Below are 7,749 nucleotides of genomic sequence, written 5' to 3' on the forward strand. Positions count from 1 at the left end.
TCATTCTTAACAAATCATTCTGGCAACAACTTAAAGTCAAAAGTTGAAGAACTATTCCATTTATTATTATAGTAACCCTAGTTCCTCAAGTCTGAGATGCCATACATTTTTAGATACACTGATAATATAATAACAGGTTTTAAGGGGGAAAAAACACTACTATAAATATAACACTTATCTGTATATTCTTTTTCATTACCTCATTCAATCTTTGAGAATAAACCTCTTCTTTTCTTTTTTTTAAAGATTTTATTTTTAAGTAATCTCCCCACCTACGTGGGGCTTGAACTTACAACCCTGAGACCAAGAAGCATGTGTTTTACCAACTGAGCCAGCCAGGCTTCCCAAGAATAAACCTCTTTCAATTCAGCCTTTGGATTCTTCTGAATCGTTTGTGAATGTTGACAGTTGTGCATAGCATTACAGGGATCCTCTGCTTTTTATCACTTGGCCTTGTGATCTTGACCTTCTTAGCAAATGTAGGCTTAGGCAGTGTAATTGTTAGCCATACTGTAGAATCCCAGAGTTTCATTTGTATTTCCTGTTTGGTTAAATTCATAATTTGTTCTGCTCTTAATTAAATTAATCCTTTCTAGGAGGTAAACAGCTTCTCTTGAAAGTTATAAAGAAGGGTCTGAAAGATACTTGGTGCCTGAGAGTTACTTTGTGATAAAGGAGTTAATCACACCAGCCTCTCTTGACTTTAAAAGTTCTGCTATTTCTCCTGAGATATCTGTCAATTTTTATTGGATGTAATTACTATGCCCATTGTGTGGACTGGCAATCTTCTTCTAGTGTCCTCTGGAGTGCTTGGCCGTTGTTTTGCTAGAAAACATGAAAGTGTAGTCATGCCTTCAGCAATAAATATTTGCTTCTCTTATTGTAAATATGCAGTGCTAAGTTCTCCCATGGGCAGACAGTAACAGCTCTGTCTCAACTTACTCTCCTGCCAGCAGGTGGCAAATTTCTTTTAACATAAGTTCTAAGTGGCATCCCAATTTTAGAAATGTTAAGATGTGAACACATAAGAGTCTGACACTAGAGGGAATAAAGCAACTGCCTAAATGAGGTAAACTCTGAGGATTCAGGTCAAAATTCCAGCGCCCTGAGTAGGCAAATAAGGCAGTCAGCCTCCACCCCCACATCGGTCCCCTTATAGAATTGTGGCTTACAGGGGTGAGTTGTATCTGGGTGGGCTGCATATATCACTCACAATATAAAATAGAAAGTATTGCAAGAAAGTAACAGAAGATAGAAAGTATTGGGTCATGTGAGAGAAGGATGGAGCAAGTGCTGTGGGAATTGAGGGGGATAGAATACTTCTGCTTGTATAAATCAGGGCGGAGGAGCAGGTGGCATTCAAGTGGATGTGGAAGAAATAGGTGCTGAATGGGGCCCTGTGGAGAGAAGAGGCAGACTGTGGTGACCATGAAAAAGTACCTCTCAGATCTCCAACTGTGCGGAGTGTAATTGACCGAGGGCCCCAGTTGCCCACTCCGAAATCCATCACGGCATTGTAGCCAACCTTCCCACAGGCTGGTCCTAGCCCGTGACTGAGCATGACAGCAGGACTGTACAGGCAGGCTTGTTCTTGGGAGACCTTGCAGCTGGGGGGCTCCTCTGGTGGGTGACTTTGTCTCAAGGACTCCCAGGATGCCTTGCTGAATTTTTTTTTTTTTTTAAGTAGGCTTTATGCCCAACATGAGGCTTGAATTCATGATCCCTAGATCAGGAGTCCCATGCTTTATCAACGGAGCCAGCCAGTCTCCCCACCTTGCCAATCTTTTAAAGAATTTTTGAGAACTGCGCAGCAGTCTAAGATACTTCCATCCTCACTCTCCTCCTTTCCCCCTCTCCTTCACAAGGTCATACCTGTCCCCAGTCGGATAGTACTCCTGGATCCCTCCCCATTTTCCCTCACAGGTGTTTTTCCTAATAAATCTCTGGCACATCTAATCCTGTCTTGGTGTCTTCTTCTTGGAGGACTTGGACAGACACCCAGTCCTTGTGGAGGTGCCAGGTAGGTGTCCTCAATGTCTTCCAAATCCACTGTTTCATTTACTTTATTTCCCACCCCTTTCCCAATTACCACTATGTGTTAGAAGTTGGCAGTATCAGATATGCTCCAGGGTAAGAGACATTTTAGGCAGTAAGAAGTAGGAAAGTCCCATGGAGAAAAAGGAAGAAGACCTAGAAGACGATTAGAAAGACATCCTGAGAGGGGGGCCCGAGTGGCTCAGTTGGTTAAGCATCTGACTCTTGATTTTGGCTTAGGTCATGATCTCAGGGTCTGTGAGATCGAGGCCCACATTGGGCTCACAATAAGCAGGGAGTCTACTTGAGATTCTATCTCTGCCCATCCCATCCCCCCACCCCACTTGCATGCTCTCTCTCTCTCTCAAATAAATCTTTACTTTGTTTAAAGATTATTTATTTATTTATTTATTTATTTATTTATTTAAGAGAGAGAGTGAGCCAGAGAGCCCAAGTGGGGGGAATAGCAGAGGAAGAGGGAGAAGCAGACTCCCCACTGAGCAGGGAGCCTGATGCAGGGCTGGATCCCAGGACCCTGGGATCATGCCCTCAGGTGAAGGCAGACGCCCAACTGACTGAGAGCCCCTCAAATAAATAAGTCTTTAAAAAAACAAAAAACAAAGACATCCTGGGGCACCTGGGTGGCTCAGTCATTTAAACATCCGAACTCTTGATTTCAGCTTAGGTCATGATCTCAGAGTTGGGAGATGGAGACCAAGTCCGGATTCTCTCTCTGCTCCTCCCCCGCCCCTGCCCTCTACCCTTTAAAAAAAAAAAAAGTCCTAATTTTTTCTTATTATGCTAATTATTTCTTTAAACAATTTTTTTTTTTAACATAAAGGTCTGTTTTATTGGTTGGGACTCTTGCTTACAAAGGACAGAAATCCAATGCAAACTAGTTTAAACACAAAGGGTTAACTAGTATGATGGTGATGGTATTGAGCTGCATCTTGGGAATAAGCAGAATCAGGGACCCGCATAGTATTGGGATGCTGCTGCTGCCTTTCATTTCTGAAGCCCATAAGATGGCACTTAATGGCTCTTGGACTTTACATCCTACAGCCTGGAGACCCAAAGAGAGATGAACTTCTTCCTTTTCAACTCCAGTTCTAATTCCCTGGGAAAAGCTCCACTTGACCCAGCTTGGGTCAGATGCCTACCCTCGCAATGATCAACTGTGTTTGTTTAGGGGGTCAGCAAAAGGACCATGATTAGTGCTACACCCACATGGTGGGGTTCATGCTTACTGTGTTGCATGCTGGATGTTCTCCGAAGAAGGAAGGAGGGCTGCTGCTATGATCACGTAGACAGAGTTGGTTATCTGTTAGACCTTCAGAGTGAACCCAGGATTTGAAATCCTTGTTTACTATTTCAGGACCTCTCTCTTCTCTACCGAAACTCCCTATAAAGAAAACATCAATTTACTGGAGCTTAGAGTACCGAGGGACTTGAAAACGTGCTCTGCTTTCTAGTGGGTTATGGATTATTTTTATTTTGCACCTTATTAAATTCCTATGGAATGTACTCATTTTTAGCAGGCAGCTGGCAACACCGCTTTTGGGAATTTGGGAGCCCTGGGAGGGGAAAGATCTAGTACTCCCCTCTCCCCTTTCATCACAGCTCTTTTTGGGTTGACAATGTCAGAATGTTAATGCTGTCTCCAAATCCTGGCTGTTGGCCCCTGAAGTCACAGCCGTTGGCGCCCTTAGTGTTTTTTAGTGCTTTGGACATGGGGAAGGTAAGATTTCGGAAATGCCCCCCATTATCTTGATGGCCCAGCTCAAAACTGGGCTCCTTATCCGGCCCCCTGGCACAGTCATGATGACTGCCGCCTGGTGAGGCTGTCTTTGAAAGCTGGCGTTTTGTTGGGACGAATTCAAGCCCCAATGGCAGACTTGGGTTGCAATGGAAAGTAGATTCCAAAGCTGCCCCTGGAATGTGAACTTTTCCTGGAAACTTTCCATGCTGCCTCTTAGAGAACAGCAGGCATCAACGTATTCACACCAGGAGTCAATGAAAAAAAACCAAATTATTGCCATTCCAATAAACTATGATCTCTCTTTCTTTTCAAATAAACTTGTTAGGATGGCCTAAAAGCCAGGTCTAATTACACGATCAGATAGCATAAATCTGATTAGAAGCTTTTCGTCGACTTTAATTAATTTTCTCCTGCAATCAGAGCTATTTTTAGTAAATGTTAAATATGTATTTAAACAACTTTCATGTATACTTTTTCTAAAACCTACTGGGGTTCTCTTTCATTCATCCTTCCTCTTTTTTGATGAGGCATGAATGTTCCTAGGACACAGTATTCTGAGAGGAAAAGTAAGGAGACTACCACGCCTTCACAGCCTGTAATATGAATACATGTGTCCTGATACAAACACATAGATCATGTATCATAGATTGGGGGGGGGGAGTCATTTAAGGTGGTCCTGAGTAACTGTTAAATGTTGGATCCACTAGAGAGAAAAGGGACTTTTTCTCTCCATAACACAGGTAGAAAATATCCTTTTCTCTCCATAATACAGGTAGAAAATATCCTACCTGTGTTATATTATATTAGCAGTAGAAAATAACTACACTTTTCAAACTTGTCTGAAATAGGACCTTCCAAGGGCAACTGTTCTTACAAATTATCCTTCTCCTGCCCTCCACTCCCCCCATCCCACACACTAAACACAACTCCCTCTTCCCAAGGTGCATCTCGTCCATCCAGAAGTTGCGAGATCTGCAATCTAAATGATTTAAATACTGATCTTATAGGTAGTAGAATGTATGTCATTCACGTTCGCACAGCGCCTGGTACATAACAGGAAGGAGGGAGGGAGATGGAGAGGGAAGAAAGACAGAAGAGGAGAAGATTCTCATACTCTGTATGGGTAGGGTTCCACAATCTCTTTGCAAGTTCATCCTTATGGTTGATAAGTATGACTGGTGAAATTTGGTGAAATGTTATTTGACCGAATGCAGAGCACTGGTTAATGTCATCTGTCAGGTACCCTTAGTATGTATGCAGGAGTGGGTAATTGTGGGTGAACTCTTTTTCCTTTGTAGTGGGATTTCTTAAGGGTCTGAGTTAAGATTCTATGTCATCTTCATGTTGATGAAAATTACTGCTGTCGTTTTAGGTTTTTCTCAGTTCACTATGTCCTTGTCAATTCTGATGATGAAAAAAGCTCCCTTGAGATTTTTTTTTTTTTTTAATTTCCATAGAACTCAAGCAATTGCTTTTTTTTTTTTTCTTTTTGGGAGGCTAGAAAATGTTAGTCTGAAACATTTAAGCTTGCCTGCAATTGACTAATTGTAGAAGTTACTCTTTTCTTTTTGTTACTTTTAATAAGTTCTAAAACCAATGTCCTTGAAACCAACGATCATCATGTTTTCCTCTTTTTTTTCAAGAACAGCAGAAACAAAGGGAGAAGTTTTATGTAATCATTCCTAAGAGGTAATTAAAAAAAATCACAACCACCAAATATGAAATAAGACTTATTTTCTTGTTGATATATTTGAATAATTCACATTGAAGTTAACGTACACAGGAAAGGAAGAATTCCCTAAAGATTATTTCTTTAATATGTATGCACAAAGAGATTTGGGGCTGTTAGAAAAGGACGGAGCCTTTAATCAAATGTAGTCAAATGATCTGTTTGCACTGTTCAAGGAGAGGTGATAGGGTCCCCTTATCAGAGTCCCCTACACCAGACAGCAGGAGACCTCCCACACTCTGCCTTAGAGAAAGGACCCAATTTGGCCAAACAGTAGATAAAGAAGAGGATTCACCACTGTCTGGGCTGCTGCTGGCTGGGCCAAAGTTTGATAATGTCTAATAATATCTCATGTTTACATAGGAGCATCTTCCTGGGGGCAAAGTACTTTACCAGCATTATCTCATTAACCCGTCCTCCGACCCTAAAAACAACCATATTTAGTGGGGCTGGGTGAGACTAGAAGAAAGAAAGAACAAAAGAATTAAATGGCAAAGCTGACTTTGGAATTCGGGTCTCTACATTTCTAGGCCATGTTGCTCTCCTGTGGTCCATTATCACTCTCAGATGATCCATTGAAGCCCATTCCAAGTGATGGGAGCCTCATGATTTGGTGTGGCCTAATTTAAAAAGGAGAAACAGGGGCACCTGGGTGGCACAGTCAGTTGAGCATCAGACTCTTGGTTTTGGCTCACGTCTGATCTCAGGGTTGTGGAATGGAGTCCTGCCTCAGGCTGCACGCTCAGCAAGGAGTCTGCTTGAGGATTTCTCTCTGTCTCTACCCCCACACTCTCATGCTCTCTCTCTAAAATTAATAAAATAAAATCTTTTTTAAAAATAAATCTTAAAAAAAGATATTTTAAAAAGAAGAAACAATTCTGTTGCCTTTCTCTGTTTTCCATGTGTTCAAAGAATTGGTGAAAAATCCTAAATATTCTACCCGTATCTTCTAATTTAGGAGGTCTCAATCTTGGTTCAATGAGTTTGGGGAGGTAGGAGGAAATTGCAATCTTGAGCACATATGACTGTACTTGTGTTTTTCTGGGGACTGAGCCTATTGTTTCCATCAGATTTTCAAAAGGATCTATGATTCCTTCAGAAGAACCTCTGGGTTCTTAGTTTTGCTCTCTAGCTATAGTGAGGTATTGTAGCCAGTTTACAGAAAGACTAGTATTTGGAGTCCCAATTATACATTCAGCTCTAATCTAGTTACAGGGTCATGGGGCAATGGAAATAGATTTTGGCTGATAACCTACAAATCATACCTCTAAGAGTGCTAATACTTTCTTTGGATCCAAATAATTTTCTACATGTGATCCATTCATTTATTCTTTATTTGTCCAACAGACATTCACTGAGTGTACTTTTTCCTAGGGTTGCTGTAACAAATTACCACACACGAGGTGGCTTAGAACAACAGAAATGTATTCTCTCTCAGTTCTAGAGGCTAGAAGTCTGAAGTAAGATACCAGTAAGATCATGCTCTTTCTGCATTTTCTAGAGGAGAACATTTCCTTGCCTTCTCTAGCCTCTGGTGTTGCCAACAATCCTTGGAGTTCCTTGCTTTGTACACACATCACTCAAATTTCTGCTTCTGTCATCACATGGCATTCTCCTGGTGTGTCTTTCTACCCCTTTTTATAAGGACAACAATCATATTGGATTAAGAGCCCACCCTATTCTCATATGACTTCATTTCAACTTAATTAACTACATCTGCAATGGCCCTATTTCCAAATAAGTTCACATTCTGAGGTTCCAGGAAGGACATGAACTTCGGGAGGAGGGGGCACTACCAACCCAGTATACTGAGCATTGCTATGTACTAGATATTGTGCTGGGCACGAGAAGTTAAATATAAGACAAATCACTGCCGAGGTTCTCATAATACTTAATGTTCTTGCTTGGTTTTTTTTTTTTTTTTTTTTTTTTTAGTCCAGTAGTGTTCCTTCTTTTTGGGGTTCCCTTAGTTGTCCCAGGGTGATGTAGGAATGTCCCAGGGTGATGATGGAGGTATCTAGGGCTTCACCCTGATTTTCTTCTGAATCCACATTCCTGGCTATTTTTGCAGGGAGCAAGAGAGCTGGAGTGCATCCAACACAGAGCTTGATTAACTTTCTGTGGTCAAAATAGCTACAGATTCTTCTTTTCATCAAAAAATGAATTTGTGTGATACATGAGTATGTAGGGCAACTGTGAACAGATCATTACCAGAGTACTTTCCAAA

This window comes from Ursus maritimus, unplaced genomic scaffold (genome assembly GCF_017311325.1).
Source record: "Ursus maritimus isolate PB19 unplaced genomic scaffold, ASM1731132v1 scaffold_1, whole genome shotgun sequence".
Classification (NCBI taxonomy): domain Eukaryota; kingdom Metazoa; phylum Chordata; class Mammalia; order Carnivora; family Ursidae; genus Ursus; species Ursus maritimus.